Below are 13,750 nucleotides of genomic sequence, written 5' to 3'. Positions count from 1 at the left end.
GTGTTTCACTCATTGTCGGGGGAGGATTTGCGTTCACCTTGCGCTCGCTGGCGGCTTGCGGACAGGGGATCCAGACGTCTATCACACAAACACGACGACACACACCGGGGCAGGTGAATTCAAAACACACCCCTCGCCTAACCGCAGGCGTAACCGAGGAGAATCAGCCCTGCCTCGCTAAGCTTTCGTCTCACACCTAAGGTTACAGCCTGAGAATAACAAGACGTGCAGCAGTTTTTAGATGAGATGACGCGGCGCCGCATGTAATTTCATTTTACATGACACCCCGCATTATCTCGAGTTCAATCACACAAAGGAGGCAGCTCGGTGGAAGACCTTGATTTGGATGGGTGTAGGAAGATAATACAAGCCTGGTGTCTTTCCTCCCACTTCGACAGTGAAGACATCTGTGACACTTTTGAAAAGGTTTGTGGCATTTTCCACAAACCCTTGGACAGCACACATTCTGTTCTGCTGCAATCGAAACTACAACTATCACACATGTATCGAGGTAAAAGGAAGACAAATGTGTTTTTTTTTTTTTCTCAGTTTAGACAGAAGATGTTAAAATGCCCCTATAAAAAGTATGTTTTCTTATTCCTCAAGGCTCTTGATCAAGCCTGTACATTTTGTGTTTTAACCGCTGTGCAGTCACACTTTGTCCAAAGAAACACAACTTTATTTTAAATCCTAGTGGAAATCCCAAGGTTTCTAAAGACACCAAACATGTGCTGCTGAATTCCAGGGAAATGTGTATAAAATGATGCAGAAGACGTGTGTGTATATTCTAATTGATGTGATGCTGCAGCCATAAAACAACAGCATATTGGCTTTGAATATTTCACTCAATATAATTGTGTCATAGCTTCAATGAAGCTGCAACTAGCAGATACATAATATGTATGTGACGTAGAGTTTATGGGGTCAGGAGAAATCTTGAGAAAATTTTTTAAAAATGTGATGGTTCCAGATAGATGATTCCTTTCAATATGCATGTGTTAAAATCTGACTGGAATATTTTGAAGAAAAAAAAAAAAAAAAACAAGAGTGCTGTCCTATTAAAATGACAGGCAAGGCTAAAAACAAATCCTGCTATTCATTTTTGACAAAGAAAAAAAAAACACAAAACAAGCTATGTAACACACACACGCACGCACGCATACACAAACACACACACACACACACACCCACGTTCACACACAGTCATCATCACTTCCTGGAATGATATACCGATGATGAACAAACGCTTTCTATGTTACCAAAGCCAACAGCTGAGAGTGATATTTGACTTGACAGTCCACGCTGAGGCAATTTTCCAACATAGTTGAACAACAAAGTTCTATTGTATTCTATTCTCTTCAAATGTACAATACGCTCTGTTTTTTGCTCTTTTATAACTACGCTGCAGTTACGCAAGCCCGAGACTCTCCACCAGAGCACAAAAGCATTCACATGTTTCACAAAAGTTTTCCAGAGGAGGCAGGAGGAGAGGCCGAGGAAGTTGGTCGGGTTAGAAGTTATGGCGGCGTGAGTATTTTCACATGCAGCTCGCAGTGAGGCCTGCTGGTGAGTAATGTGTGGTGGGTGTGAGCTCAGAGGGTCGGCGGCCAGCGTGCGATCCCCTCAAAGCCGCTTTTGTGATGCTGCTGGCTGAACGCTCACACCAGGCCGGCACGGGAAGGAGGGAGGAGGTGGGGAGGGGGGCAAGAAGAGGCAGGGTGTGTGTGCGAGCTTGTGTGTGTGTGTGTGTCTGTTCGTAGCCAAACACACTACTATGCAGGCTGTGCAGTTGGGTCGCACATCTAGGGGTCTTGTCTTGGGCCATCTTGGAGGTTAATTGGAGAGTTGTCGGTGTGCAAACAATGGCTAAATACATGACAAATGGGCTAGAAAAGAGAGCTAGAGCTGAAAAAGAGTGGTGTGCGAGTGCAGGCCAGGTTAGGGACGCTATAAGAAAACTGATAAAGTGCATTTGTGTCCATATTGAAGTTACAGTAACACAGGAAATTGTCTTGTCCGTAGAACCTCCTGGTTGTGCAAAGCTACATGGGGAAAAGCTCAATTAAAGGGGCATGAACTCATTTATGACCCACAGGAGAAATTGCACCATCCAGTCCAACACAATGTGAGGAGAAAACGTGTTGTTTTATCGTTTACTTTAATGGCTCGAGAACCAAAATGTGTTGCTCACTCCACTCGCAACGCCGCCCTTCATCTTTGAGCTTTTTGGAAATTTGAGGGGGAGGCTGTTTCAAAACAGAGTTTGGGCCAGAAGATGAGTTTTGGAAGTCAGAAGTCTTGGCTCCTGATGAAGTACTTGTTGAGTCATTGTGTTTGTTGATCAATAACTCCATCAAACCCCCACAGTTACTTTGCTTACTTTGTGCTATGGCATAGTAAAAAATCTCACTTCTTGCACTTTTGAGACAGCTAGCAGGTCAGTTTAGCCAAGAAACCAGTGTTAACCTATTCACTGGATACGTTAGCGAGCACACAAATTGCCATTTGAATGCTGTTGCGACATAACCTCCAACATGGCTGCCAGAAGGGGTGTTACATCACCTTAAAGTCCTCTTTTACAGAATGTAAAGCTGCATATTTGGCTCCTTTAGCTTCCAGTTTATCCAACCTGTGTATGTGTGAGAGAGAGTGTGTAGACGGAGAGCGGGGTGGTGGTGGTGGTGGTGGGGGGGGGGAAACTCGTACAAGATGTATGTAAAGCCATTTCCAAACAAATGGGCCTGACTGCACGGCAACGGGGAGAGGGCCATAAGCGTCCGGCATGCATAATGCCCGCATGAATCAAGACTTCCCGACGCTGAACGTGACCACACAAGCTCACATATGAATAGCAGCCGTCACCCGCAGCCACATATCATCAGCAACAGTCACCGACCACGACAGCAAGGCCCCGTCGTCAAGTTGACTCACCGATCATTATTAGACGCCGTGAAGCTGGAGCTAGCTAGCCCCACTCAGCCAGGCACTGTGTCATACATGTGTACGGTGTGTGTAATATAATAATGCGTGCAATATAATGTAGTGCATGCAACACCTCAGTTGGCCAATGCAAGGGTTCCCAAAGTGGGGTCGGAGGACCCACAGGGACATTGAGGACGCTTTCTAGGGTCTTTAAGAAATTTTTAAAAAGCTAACACTGGCTTTACGCATTTTTTTTTCCATTGTATTAATCTATGGAAAATATTGTCAGCGCACAATTTTCTTGTGTAGGTGATTGATATAATCCAACAATTGCACACATCACCTGTGTATGCTTAGCAGAGGGGTTCTCAAAATGTGGTCTGAGCACCCAAAAGTCCTTGAGGATGCTTTCAAGGGTCGCTAGGAAAATGAAAAAAGCTCACACTGTGCTTTACAGCTAATTTTTCCCAGTGTATTAGAGATGATTTCTATTATATTAACCAATGGAAAAGTACCACAAGTATACAGATTACCTGTATATGTACTTAAGATAAGGTGCACACAACCTAATACATGAAACATCTGTGTTGCCAATACAAGAACTGGTCTAGTCTGTGATTTTTATGGTATTTCTGTGCTATTAATCTATGGAAATGTACTATAAGTACTATAAGAAGGCTATAATAGCACTGCATCGTTACCTAATGATAATTTCACAAAAACATAATACAAGGGTGTGATAACTATATGAACAATTACATAAGTTTGTTGCCACAGCGTTGTAAGTCGCCTGCAGTTCCCACTGGGGAGATTTCCGTCAAGTACAAACACATTAATATTGTGTAATTATAATGTTCTTCTACTGGTTAGCTTATTGCTAATTAAAATAAAAATTAATTGTGCTATTATTTCATTTAGTAATCAGCGAGGGGAGCCACTCTCATCACTGTCCATGCTGATCACCCCAGCTGAGCAACATGTCATTCCTTGCCCAATCACTTGTCAAACTGAGCAAAGTGGAGCTGTGGGACAGGCCCAGGGTTTTTTCTGATGGGTGAACGTACTGCTGCTGCGCACTTGGCGCCTACACTTTCCAGTCTATCCAAACTGCTGTGGTCCCACTGAAGCTGGAGATTTTCCGCTCATTTGCTGAGCATCATGGATCATCAGAGGCGTGCGATGCAGTGCACGGTGGCGAGCCGTTCGCGCTGTCTAGCTCTGGTTATGCATCACACCTGCACATAGACACATACATGTACAAACACACTCGTATTCACACGAGGCTGGACAAGCTAGAGGCTATATGAGCCAGATATGCGGCTGTCAGTACTGGAGTACTGATACTGTATGTTAATGTATGTACACATGTGCATGGTTACATGCAACGTACAATTAATACACACACACTAGCTCTCACCTACATACACACACAGCGGTTTGATATTCTGGACACTACAGGAGCCAAATTTGCATCTTTTTGTACGTTGGAATACTGCAAAAAAATGTCTATTTTAACAAATCATTAAGTCTCAGTTTTAAAAAAAAATGATTCAGTTAAAAATTATTCAGTTTTAAAATCTTTTCATTAGAAGTGAAAAAAGGATTCATTGTCTTGATCGTAGTTGGCTGATCTTCTTTATTCTGCCTTGGTTCAACATATTTATACTTGTTCCCAGAAAAAAAAAAATCATGGAAGTGAAACTGCATTGGAGACAAGTGGGATTATTTCATCCCAGCGGCAGATATTTTACCTTGTTTGAAGAAAAACTAGATTTGAACACCAAATGTGAGTCTAAATGACTTCTTTGCTGGGAAGCGGAATATTCCTCGAGAAATGCACACATCAAGACACACACACATACTTGTACACGTGCACATGTAAGCTTCATGTATGTAAGCAGCACCATGGCAGGCTGGCTGCCTTCACCCTGAGAGGCCTGGCTCTGAATCAGGGCCCCGCCGGCGGCTCCAGCCCCCTCCCTGCCATCACCACCCCACCCCCAGCATACATTGCGTGTGTGTGCAAGCATGCATCTACAAACATACAAGTGTGTTTGCATGTATTTGAGAGTCTCTATATGAATGTGTGTGTGTGTGTGTATGTGTGTGTGTGTGTGCAGAGGGTTGCCTCCCAACGCCCCGACGCCGGTGCAACGAGGCCATCATTTATCCCTGATTGGGAGGAAGGCAGGAGTGTTGGATTTGTGCTACAATGTGGCAGCCATAAAGAGAGAGACGACATTTCCTCCCCATTTCCCTCATGAATATCAAAGACGGAGGCAGCGCCACCGCCGCCACCACAACAACACGTAAGGAAAAATTACAGCCCTATTATTTTATTTGCATTACCTGTAATAGGCAGCATATTGGGCGGTGTATTTATTGCCTTATCAGCACCGGCTTGGCTGTAAACATTTGCTGATTTATTAGCCATCCGGGCTTTGCCCAAACATAACACATAATTACTTAGCAAATACTGGAAAGACGATATCAGAATTTTTTGTTGTTTTTGCTACTTTGTGGGTTTTGCGATGGATTGACCAGACTTAGTGGGAGAAAGCAGGCGGCTTTGATGCTGGAGGTTGATGTGTCTATCACAGATGGGGGATCTTAAAGGCTAGTTTGTTTTTTTTTTTTTTTTCTGCGGCTGCGGCTGGCTCAGTCCCAGACATGCCTATAGCCTCGACAGGGAATCACACAGGCGCAGAATGGCTGTTATTTGTACAGCTCTATATCCAGAGTCACTCCTATCAGGGATGTGGTTAGTGTTGTTTTTTCTTTGCCTCTACCTGAGCGCCCGCTTCCATCCAATTATGTTGTTTGTCTTTTCAAAGGCCTCAATACCTCTAGCTTTGCAAAGCCCCCCCCCCCCCCCCCCCCCCCCCCTCCCCATTCCCTCTTCCCTTTCCACACTGTTCCACAAAGTTAGATAGAACTAGATCCATTAAGTTGGCGAAATGAGCAAAAAGCGAGAGAGGGGGTTACCCTAGGTGCGCCCGTTCTTCTGTTATCCAATTTTATTGGGATTTGGAGTGATTTGCGCCAGGCTCCCCGAGGGAAATAAATACTTTGATTAATGTAATCCTGGGCAGGGAGGTGCCACAAACCCCCCCGATATCCTCAGGGAACGCCACTGTTTAACAAACAAAAACAAAAAGCCGGGACTATGGAGAGACACGCACAGTGGCTACAAACCAGACAACTGGGGATGTGGCTCTACTGCACTTCACTTCTATGGATTTGAGTTCCTGCGGATTTAGCTGATTTATTTATTAATTACTCTGCTTAATAATATGAAATCATTCATGATTAGCATGTGTAATGCAGCCTAATAGAATACAGAAATACCAGCATGTCTATCGCCTTATTTGCATACGCAATAACACTGCGGTTTGTTTTGATGCCGCTGCTGCTGCTGCTGGAGGTGCACGGGCGTTTGTGTGTCCATGCTGACGTGCTATACATCTGGAGAGAGAGAGAGAGAGAGAGAGAAGGAGGAGAGAGAGAGAGAGAGGAGGAGAGAGGGCAGAGCCAAAGGGAGGTGAGGGGATCAAGGCTGTGGTGGTGAGGCAGCACCCACCAGCACCCTGAAGCGCATGGGTTGGGGGGTGAGGGTGGGGTGAAGCTGAGACTGACAGACAAAGGCCCTCCTATAAACCCCCTCCCTCCCACCCCTCACACACACACACACACACACACACACACACCTTCCACCTCCTGCCTCTCCCTCTCTCAGAAAGCTGCACTTCATCCTATCTTAGCCTATCTGTCCTCTGTCACTCACCTCCTCACTAGCCGCCACTAGTGATTTTTGTGTGTGTGTGTGTGTGTGTGTGTGTGTGTGTCTTGTAAACACCTGCCTCTGGATCTCTGGATCAGGCCACAGATGTGACCCCCTCCCTCTCCCTCCCTCCCTCCCTCCCTCTCTCCTTCTCTCTCTCTCTCTCTTTCTCTCATTCTCTCTCACTCCCTCCAGAAAGCGCGACCTCTCAGGTCATGTTTTCAGCAAATCTAACCTCACCGTGACCTTCAACCTTTATCCCCCCACAATTGATTCTCACTTCAGATTTTTTTTTTTTTTTGGAAGTGATAATCTTGTTAAATCGAGACACATTTTGAACTACTGCCTAGGATCCCTGCCACCAAATCAAAACTGTAGAAATGTAAGCTCATTCAAAGCACCTCATCAGATGCAATTTCACTTTTTCATGTGATAATAAAGCACACAGAGAAACACACAAATACATATATCACGCATAAAATCCCACACTTTCAAAGCAGTTCTCCCCAGATGACAAAAATCACTCCAGAGAAATTTACGCCCTGTGAACAATATTTCTCAAACTCATTTAAAGCAAATTATGACATCCCTATTGATTTCCAATCCAAAATCAATACTGGCCAAGCTGATAGATGTTGGAGCCATGAAGCGCAGTCAAATGAGGCCTGAAAAAGCCACTGGAGACGCCTAATAACACTAAACATATAATCTTTACCTGCATGTCAGCTCATTTACAAGCTGTAGGCCTACAGCTCTGCGTGGCTAATGCAGGGCAATTACAATACCACGTAGTGAAATAAGAGGTGTATGTAATTATATATTGGCCTTTATTAATAGAATGTGAATAAAGACCCTCTGTCTCGTTTGAATGAGTTAAGAAAAAAATCTTATTCATAAAAGACCGTGTCAGAAATTGAAGGCATGTTTAATGCTTACACTGATATTCAACGTAGCCCATTTAATTAACGGTATAGTAGCTACATTATCATTTAAGTGCTCCAAGTTGGATTCGGCTTTAAATCAACGTTTGGCTTGACATGAGAAACACTTAACGTATGTTATTAACGTTTCGGATTAGTGACTGGACCAAGGGAGGAAAATAAATTATGCAGCCCATAGGCAACTTAAGTAGGCCATAATTAAAACGGCCGAAATTGCATCAATTTAATCTGGATATTGTAACCATGCAGGGCTGCAAGTGGAGGGAGCAGCCACCTCAACTGTGTTTACACACCATACTGACGCTGACATTTCTCTTCATGTCATGTGTCGTAAATCCATAGCAGCTATATGTCTTAGGAAGTGGCATCAAACTGATTAGATATGGTATTTTACAGCAAAAGAGGCGTACAATAATGTTTTTGTATGAATATATAATTGATTTTTTGTTTATAGTGGTGTTTTGTTCTTTCCCCCCCTTTATTCTATGCTAATCCACGACTATATAGTTAACTAACCTTTTTATTTTACACCACAGTGATGATAATAGCCTCGACCATTTCCATATTTTTTTCCTGCAGGTCAAAACGCATGGCGCGCCTCAGCATCTATGCATATTGTGAAAATCGGAGGCATGATGCCATATCTGCAATTTAAAATGGTTAATTCTAATGAGCAGAGCTTTAAAAAATCAGCAGCAAAAAGACCACAGCGCTCCCCCGTCATCATCTCACCCATTTTCCACTGCAATATTGCCCCACTCTGTTTATCCCCTGCGCGCTTTGGAAAAGATGCAGGCAAAAAAAAAAGGCATGTGGGCTTCACTGGGAAATGCAAGTTCACGAAAGGATTTTGATGAATTAGGCAATCTGTTCGCTGAATCTGATCTGGAGGAATAAATGGCCTCCTGCTACCAATAACAGTCATTGTTACAGCATGACAGACTAGATGCATAATGCAGGGTGATAATAACGCACAGGATGCTTTGTTGCTGCTGCTGCTGCTGCTGCTGCTGCAGCTCATGATGATGATGATGGTGGTGGTGGTGGTGCATGCTGGTGGTGGTGATGATGAAGAATTCGGATGCAACTCTAAATGGCTGGTCAAGCATGCAGAGAAATTGCAGTGCACTAATTCCCCAGATAATTCACGATTCTTGCCCAGCCCTCATTTGCTGATAATTCTCAATATCGTGGTTAGTCATATGTTTCCACAAAGACCTGCTGGCTCAGACTTATGGCTTATAGGCTACTGCAGATGGCGACTGGCTTAAAACAGCATGCAGGGCCTATATAATCGCAGCCTATTTGCATTTCAAGTAGGACTACACTGTCATTGATAGGCTACTGTCATTGTTATTGATGCCGGGGTCGACGCAAGCGGGGTTTCCTGCATAAAACTTCACTGCTGGATTGCAGTTTCATGTTCATACTACTGTGGAATACGTGGGTGAAAGTCCAAAAATAATTCATCTGTGGCCCCAGCGGCTTATAAAATTAAGATAGTCCAAAATCAGGGAAATTAAAATATGGTTTTGGTGATTAAGTAATGACAGGCTGTTTAATCCTCTGAGGTTGAATGATGAACCAAAATATAGCCGAAACACACATTTTGTCTTTGGATACTGCCATGCAGTCTAATTTTACAAGAACAGGAGTGACGAGGATGCCGCATGTCAATATTGTAATATTTAACAAGCAGGTTTTGTTTCATCTATATTGCCTCAGTATGATATAAGCCCATAGTAAGCATGCAGCGTTCTCCCATTCGCCACTGAGCTCTTGCCTGTAGGCCTGTGTGGCAATTTGCCGTTGGAAATCTGTCCCCCGTTCAGTCATTTTCCCTCCCCAGTCGATTACAACTGATATCTTAATTGCCAATCGTGTCATCCATACTCATCAATTCTTGTCTGTGCTTGGAAGGGTGGCCATAAAAATACAAGAATGCGTCTACACTGCAAAAAATGTCCTCCTCGGCCATGAATTAAATTCATGGCTAAGTCTTAAAAAATATGTTTCCTTAAAAAAATAATTAAAAAGTACTGCAAGTGTGGCGATACATGCTGCTTTCAATTGCCTCCATTGCAACTTGGTTCGAGAAATGTTAAATCATGTAGCTGAGGTAGTTGATAATGGTCAAGAGGGAAAATGCACTATTTCGCTTTTATTTGGTGCAGTGACATTTGTTCATAGAAAATCCATGAAACTGATGGAATTGTCTCACCTTAATGCAATATTTTTGAAATTTTCCTTAAGAATTATAAGAATTAAATAGTATATTTTAGTCTTGATGCCTCGTTAAAGTGGACATTTTTTTGCAGTGTATAGCTGCATTCGCATCATGAGTGAGTGCGACACCTGGCGGCAGACATTATTTATCTATCATGGGGCCAACAATGAGTTCAAACTGGCTCTCAATCCATTTTATCTCAACCCTGACTAAACCACAGCAGATAGTGGCATGGGACTTGCAGAGTGCTGGTCTCGTTACTCTGAAAAAAAAATGAAACGAAAGAAAAAGAGAAAAGGGGGGAAAAAACAACATAGTAACGCATTACTCATCCCACAAGGTGAAACATTACTTTATAGTTTCCCTTGGGGTTGTAGCGAGTTAGGCTACGTTACTTTTCCAGTACACATCAAAACTGACAGTTAATGTTTGTTCTTGTCCTCAAATATCGCGATAGCTCAGTTACCTCAAGTGAATACCCAGGGAAAACAAACAACGTCAATATCCGCTGTCTTCGCCGTCATTTTGGCTCCATAAAATAAAAATAGAAACACGTCCAACCAGAAAAAGTAAGATATTCTTCCTTTTTGTCTTTTCTAAATAACAGACTGTGGAAACTGTCCAAAAAGGGTACGTTATAGGGTAGTTGAAGGAGATGTTGTTGGTGGAGGAGAGCAGAAACAGGCAAACGGTGTGGACCTGAATTATTTTGCTTGCTAACTTTTAGCCTGTACGCGTTACACTAGTCGTTGGGATGTAGTGGCGTTACTGTAACGCGTTACCGGCCAAGCACCGGTGCTGCTGGCCCGGGACACCGAGGCTCTTTTCATCTCGACTCCAGTGCACAAACATACAGCTTAATGCGACTAGTGTTTCCCCCTTTTATTGGGCTCACCATGGCTACCAAGTGCTGGGCTCAGAAATGCACTGCCCGTCAATGAAGGAAAAAAGGAGTTAACCCGTGAGAAAAAAAAAAAAAAAAAAAAAACACCCCGAGGAAAGTGCAGAGAAGATAGACTAAATTCAGTGTTTCCACCAATTCGGGTTAATGTGTGATAGGTCCTTGCATGATGACATTATTTTCAAAAAATGTGCAAGGGCATGCCAATAAACAGACACAACAACAACAAAAAACATTTGAATCCACTCTAAGTACATAGTTTTCTACATGGTTACCAGATCTCTGTTTAATTTCCCCCCCATCTGCGCGGTTAAAATGTATCGAGTTTTCTTGACATTTCCCTGTTCCTTTGCTCTTGGAACGGCTCCAATGTGGAAAAATAAGTAAATACCGCTCAGCATCTATTAAAACCTGCGTCTATTTATGAGCGTTTCCAAACATTGTCTGTCTGTTGATTGCAGTTTAAGACTTGGCTGTGGTCGGCAGACTGCTGCACATAAACTTTAAACAAACTTTGCAGCGGCATGATCGATTTATATTAAACGATTTCATATTGCACTTGCCTACGCGATTCCTCTAGAGGATTCAACCGAGGGGTCTCTCTCTCTCTTCTCTCTCTCTCTCTCTCTCTTTCTCTCCCTCTCTTCCTCTCTCTCCCTCTCTCTCTCTCTCTCTCCCTGCTTAAAATGTGATTGATTGCACTTTTCTCCGGTGGACATTCACTACAAAACAGCACAGCTTATCCATCTGCCCGCTATAAATATATATATTTATATGTATAAAAAAGAAAAAACAGAAGCTAGAGCGCAAAAGCAAACACAGCGAACGTATTGATTTTTACGCATTGGAGAAAAAAGAAAAAGGAAGGACACGCAATTGCAGTTCGGTTTTATATTTAAGTTAGAGAATGTAATTCTGCCCATGTAGTAATGCAAAGGTATAAATGCGACTAAAAACGCAAATTGCATATATGTAAGGCATATTGTACGCATATCTTAAAGCCATGCGTCCGGGTTGGAGATAAACTACAACATTCCTCAAGCGCAAAAGAAAATAGGCATAGGGTATTTGTCGACTTACCTTATGTCCAAGAATGGGGAAATAGCTTCACATTGTTAATATAGACCCTGTTAATGGTTATCTCCCTTTCCTACGACTCGGTGCTCCCTAAGATTTTCTTTCCTCTGCCTCAACTGAGCAGGAGCACTCCTCGGCTCCCGCTATTATTTTCACTAAAATATATGAAAATTTATGCAAATGAAAATCAGCACTAACTGTTCGTCTCTTGTTATACTTGGGGATGATTTTTTTTCCTCTCCCCCTTTCTTTCTTTCTGTCTTTCTTTCTTTCTTTTTTTCTTTTTTTTTCCTGTGCATACAAAACAAATGAACTCCCCCAGCAGGGAACTTGGGGACCTTTTATGAAATAAGCAAATAAATAATAAACACATCATATATCAGAGAGGAGTGTTTTATCGCCGCACGGTGATTTCGGGGAGCATTTCTGAAATGGCTTTTGACTTGCTCGCTTTTTTTTATTATTATTTTATTATTTTTTTGGTTAGGTATCTTGTGCAAGGAGCCCTCTTCCCTTGGTGTCACGTTTCTCCTGGCCGCCTGAGACGCCCTTTGAAAGCGTGCAGTGTGGATTGAACAGCAGTAATTTAGACAGAAATCCTCACTGTATATTAATGAATAGAGGGCCCCATGGCACTGGCCCCTAGCCTGCCTATTCAATGTAAACAAATCCACGAGGCTCCCAAGGTTTTGAGCCCAGTCCAAATTAAATCTACTGGGATGGGGTAGAGTAGGGGGGACACTGGCATGGAGTACAGCAAGAACTACACCAGTGCGTTATATTTGCCCGGGTGCTGTGCATGTGTAATTTCTTGTATGCAGCAAAATCTTTAGTGGCGTTTGGTGTCAAAGCACCTCCACCCATAACCTCTGCAACATGCAGTTAATCCTACCAGGAAAATTACCTAGCCTGTATTGTTTCGCCCTGGAAGACGCAGCAGGCTGCACACACACACCCTCCACCAATGGGTGCACTAGCCCATATATCTGGCACCCATTATCACCCTTGGGTGCGTCCATAGGCAGAGGGGTCCCACGGGCGAACAAAGGCCCATTCATCTCTGGGGTTGTGTGGTCATCTTGAGGGATGATGCACGTTGTTAGGACTATATCTCGATTTGGGATTTTTTTTTCCAAAGCAGACATTTCCAGCAGCACCGCCACCCCCTGCAAATCCCCCAAGGACTGCTCAATTTGCCCTTGTTTTGGTTGCCACTTTCTCTTTTACTGTGGTTCAGTGAGGTTGCCTGTGCGCTGCGTTTCCGCATGGAAGCATCCCCGCAACCTTTGTGCGTTAACTCCTGAGGAGCCGAGGCAGGCGCAGGGGCTGCACTGGCTGTGCACTCAAAACATGACACACATTTTCGTCTCGTTTCTTTTTTAAATATATGTACACATTCAGCTTTGAGGTGCATGAAGCAGGCCCTTCGAGGTTTAGGCTGCAGTGGTAGCTGCAGTGTTTTATTGTCCTTGGAGTCAAATAAAGATCAAAGTGGCAATATGATACTGGAAGGCATTATGACTTTTATATGCCTATAAACAACTTTAGCTGGGAGATTTGACTAAACATTTGAATTGTTAATGTGCCCCCATGTTAAATATACCATATAGCCTGTATAACACCTAGCTCTTTATACACAATATATGCCATTTGGTGGGCGTTTGTATCCAAACCAAGATGTATATTTTTTCGTAAGTGGCCCCAGAGGGAATCAAACCCCTAACTGATGCCTTGCTCGACTCATTTAACTACCCAATCATTGTCAGACTACAGTATATGAATGTAGAGTCACATATTTAGTGTTAAAACTTATGAAGTCCACTTAATAAAAAAAACAAAAACAAAAAAAAAAACTTAGTTGTAAAAACAATTGCATGTCTGTTAAACGGATGCAACTTAAA

This window comes from Myripristis murdjan, chromosome 2 (genome assembly GCF_902150065.1).
Source record: "Myripristis murdjan chromosome 2, fMyrMur1.1, whole genome shotgun sequence".
Classification (NCBI taxonomy): domain Eukaryota; kingdom Metazoa; phylum Chordata; class Actinopteri; order Holocentriformes; family Holocentridae; genus Myripristis; species Myripristis murdjan.
The sequence above is the reverse complement of the archived record's forward strand: the minus strand, read 5'-3'. Positions refer to the sequence as shown.